Here is a 4,363-nt window from a genome sequence, read left to right on the forward strand (position 1 = left end):
CCAAATCCCAGGTTCTGCCGTCCTGGGGGGTTGGGGGTGTCTCTGTCCCTCTGACCCCGATGATGTTTGGGTGGGGTCACAGCAGGGCTGAGAGGGACAGAGACCCCCCGGCCTCCCCAGGTGTGAGAAGGTGGGAGAGCCCCCCCAGCCCCGAGCACCCTCAGGGGTGAGAGGGACACAGAGCCCCTGGTCCCCAGCCCTGCACAGGCATTCCCTGAGGCCAGAGGGATGGAGACCCCTCGAGCATTCCCCAGGGTGAGGGGACAGAGACCCCCGAGCGTCCCCTGGGCTGAGAGAGACAGAGACTGCCCCGAGCACTCCCTGGCACAGGGGTGAGAGGGAGGGAGACCCCCCAGGCATTTCCTGGGGTGAGAATGATGGAGACCCCCTGAGGAATGGCTCGGGTGAGAGGGACAGGGACAGCCCCTGGGGAATAGTCTGGAGTGACAGGGACAGGGACAACACCCCCAAACTCCTCCCAAGCATTCCCCAGGGAGAGAAGCACAAAGACCCCTTGAGCATCCCCAGGGTACTGGAGAAAATAAAGCTGGCAGAAGTCAAACTTAACTCTGCATACAATACTTTGAGGAATATTTCATTTTCCGACAAGTCACATGTGATGAAAATGCAAACAACTCCTAAACATGAATAAACTGACGATAGAAGCAATTCTGTGGCAATTCCAAGATTCATCAGTTCCCGCACAGCTCGAGCTCAGCTGCTGGCAGGTTCCAATAAAACAAACAGGAAATTTGCCCCATTACGGATTATTAAATGGAAGGGGAAGCTCTCTGTTGCTGTCACAAAGGTGAAAGGGACAAAGAGAAAAATGATTCTCACATTTGGCAAAGAACCCAAGCCTTGGAATTCAGGAGATATTTGGGAATTTAGCTATTGAGCTGGGCTTCTTGTGGGACTTTTAGCAGCCTTGTGTTCCTCACCTTGGAGTAAACGAACTTTATAAATCAATCTGATATCATTTGTTCCTTCTCCTCCAGTGATTTTAACCATCTTTTCAAGGAAGGACAACAAAATATTTTCGTTATACTGGGCACCCACAACATCCATTTTCCTCATCAGTTCTCCCATAAGTCACTCAGAGGAAGCTGCGTGCAAGTTTCCAAGTGTTCCTCCAGAGAGAACCACAACCTCCTCAGTGGAGGGAACCATGTTGTTGTCAAAGGCACTTGAGGTCAGACAACAGTGCCTAAACTCATTGTGCCAAAATAATGTCACAATCTGGTTAAGAAAATTGTTAGAGGGATGCCTCTGCCTCAGGTAAAGTGCTAACGAGACCAAAGCCAAAGTGGATTTTATTGAACAGTAAATGTGCGGTAAAGAGAGAGATGGAAAGAAAGAGAAAAGGAGGGACAGCAAGGGACTGACAAGGGACAGAGACCTCCCCTGGGGCAGGGCAAGTGTGACATTGTCCCCTGTGTGTGGCCTTCCCAGGGTGGGGGTTTTACACCTGAGCCAGTTTGGGTAAGGGGGGTGGAGTTCATCCTGTGAGCAGGGATTACCCCACTCTTTCAGGCTGCAATGTAAGATGTAACTGATGCCGAATTTTGCCCCAAAAGGCGAGAATAACTGCCTAAGAGACTCAATTTAAGTCAGCATAGACAGGAGGTATTTTATTACGACGCGTCGGAGGAATCACAAAAGGGATTTCTAAGTATCTCATGACAAAGCAAGCCTTTTATACAGTTTTGAATATAGAGTTACATCATATCACATGCATAATCATAGCCTTGCATGCATATTCATAGGAGGCATGGTGTGGGCGGAGCGTGGGCGGAGACTTCTCTTTTGAGGATCATTTCAGTGGTCGTTCCGGTGGCCTTCATCATGGGCAGGGGGCACCTGATGAGTCTTCCTCCTTAAACTTTTGAACTCCCATCCTAATATGGCCAATTCCCGGTGTACTTGGCTTGTTCCCCATGGCTTGGGAAGGCTCTTAGGGTCAGTTTGACATTGTTGGCTCTAAACATGCTTAGCCCATCAACTCCCCTATCCCTATCTCTCTTCTTGTCATTGTGTTCCATGCTTTAGATGATCTATTGCTCTATATGTTTCCTAAATGCTATGTTTTTTCAAATGTTTCACATTCCATGTTTTAACTCATTATTTCTTGAAGGCTATCCGCTTTGGGGTTTCATAACCAAATGCATGTTTTCAATCACCATCTTCAAAAACTGCTATAAATATGTGGGGCAGTGTTCTTTATCTCTTCCATGACTCACCCCTGATAACGCCCTCCAGGGAAGATATCTTCTGTGAATGGGCCATTGAGTGTCACTGCAGGAATGATAAAATTCCATTTCCTACTGGTCCCTTTCCAGTGTACCACCCATTGTGGGATGCTCTGTCCAGGGGGAAGAACCAAGCATTTCTACCTGGATATAAACTGAGCCTTGCAACACCAGCAGCAGCTTGCCTACTGGATTCCCAGAGGACAAGAGCTCCATAACCATCACTGGACCTTCAGAGGAAGACCAGACCCTTCTACAGGATCACTGCTTTGACAGAATCACCTTCATCACTCCAACAGGACTGAAGCCACCATTTAATGGGACTGCTGCCACCACCCTGACCAACAGGGTGTAAGGCTATATCCTGACTCTGTCAGTTTAAGGCAGTTTTTCTCTATCATTGCCTTGATCTTCATTTTCTTACTAAATTGTAATTCTCGCTTAGACTTTCCCCTAGGTTTGCCTTCATACCAGTTCAAAAGACAATGTACTCACCACTTGTCTTCTTCCCAAACCAGGATTTTCTATTCCCAAACCTTGATTGGACGAAGGAGGAGGCTGCGAAGAACAGGAAGGAACCCTGGGATACCTAGGCAGGTGAGGAGGAAGTCAGTGCTCCTTTCCCCCTCTCTCCTGCTCCATCTCCCAGCCCAGCACGGCCCCCGGAACAAAAGACAATGTGAGCACCCTTTGTTTTCTTCTCAGAACAGGATTTCCCATTCCCAAATATTGATTGGATGGAGGAGAAGGCTGCGATGAACAGGAAGGAGCCCTGGGATACCCACGCAGGTGTGGAGGAAGCCAGTGCCCCTTTTCACCTCTCTTCTGCTCCAGCCCAGTACAGCCCCTGGCTGCAGGACAACCCTGCTGCCAATACCATCCTGCTGGGGATGCACTGGGGGAATTTCCTTCCCCTCCCTCTGGCATGGAGGCAAATCCCATCCTCTCCTTGTCCTTCCTCCCCCAGAGAAGGAACTGAGGATGGAGACCATGGAGGAAAAATCCCCACAGCAGAACCTCATGGAAAAAGCCATTTTGAGTGACTCCACAGTGCAGAATTCCAATGGGGAGGAAAATCCCCAGAGATCCCACAGGACAAGGAGCTGCAAAGCCAGCCCAGGGTGCTCTGAGGAGGAAAGACCCACCCTGAGCCAGGAAAGTGGACAGAGCTTCAGCCAGAGCTTGGAGCTGGTGGTCCATGGGCAGCTTCATGATCGGTGGAAGCCCTACAAGTGCTTGGAGTGTGGGAAGAGCTTCAGACAGAGCAGCATCCTGATCCAGCACCAGATGATCCACACTGGGGAATGGCCCTACGAGTGTGGGGAACATGGCAAGGGCTTCAGCGACAGTTCCACCCTCATCAGGAATCAACACATCCACACTGGGGAGAGGCCCTACAATTGTCCCCAGTGTGGGAAGAGGTTTAGGAGAAGCTCCAATATCTTCCAGCACCAGAGGATGCACACAAAGGAGAGGCCCTTCCGCTGCCCTGAGTGCAGGTTGGGCTTCAAGCACAACTCCAACCTCATCACCCACCGGTGCATCCACACTGGGGAGAGGCCCTACGAGTGTCCCCAGTGTGGGAAGAGCTTTACCCAGAGCTCTGCCTTGACCAGTCACCAACGGAGACACCGGTAAGGGAAGCCCTGCGAGTGCCCCGAGTGCGGGAAGAGCTTTGTGCCCTGCTCCTGCTTCAGCCCTCATGGGAAAACCCATGTTGGTCAGAGCCCTGGTGACCCACATTCCCAGTGATCTGTGTTGGGAAGACATTGGGCTGGATATCCTTTTTGTTTGGCTCTAAATTTCTCTGGATTTATCGTATAAAAACACCTGAAATAGGACTAAAAAGAAAGTAATTGATTAAAGATGCCTAAAGTCTCACCATTTCACAGCTATTTCAGGTGGAATTTATAGTTTAAAGATATATTCTGGGGAATTTGTGGGTTCTTGGGGGATTTCAGACAGTGTTCTCCGTATCTTTACAGTCCAGAAGTCATAATGCATTGATCTGTCACCTCAGAATGACTCAGTCCCACTGAAAACACCTCAATATTACCCCAAAAAGCCTCAATCCCACCTCAAAATGGCTTGTTCCAACCTCAAAAAAACTCAGT

At 49.6% G+C, this 4,363-nt stretch overlaps 1 long non-coding RNA gene across 1 annotated transcript; it reads left to right on the top strand.

Annotated features, from left to right (window-relative positions):
* The first annotated feature begins 2,611 nt into the window (after positions 1-2,611).
* On the top strand, positions 2,612-3,633 carry LOC141726505 (uncharacterized). The gene is made up of 3 exons (XR_012577698.1): positions 2,612-2,846; positions 2,955-3,038; positions 3,217-3,633. It is a non-coding gene; the product is annotated as an uncharacterized LOC141726505 (long non-coding RNA).
* The last annotated feature ends 730 nt before the right edge of the window (positions 3,634-4,363 follow it).

Source organism: Zonotrichia albicollis, chromosome 35, assembly GCF_047830755.1.
Source record: "Zonotrichia albicollis isolate bZonAlb1 chromosome 35, bZonAlb1.hap1, whole genome shotgun sequence".
In the NCBI taxonomy this organism is placed as follows: Eukaryota; Metazoa; Chordata; class Aves; order Passeriformes; family Passerellidae; genus Zonotrichia; species Zonotrichia albicollis.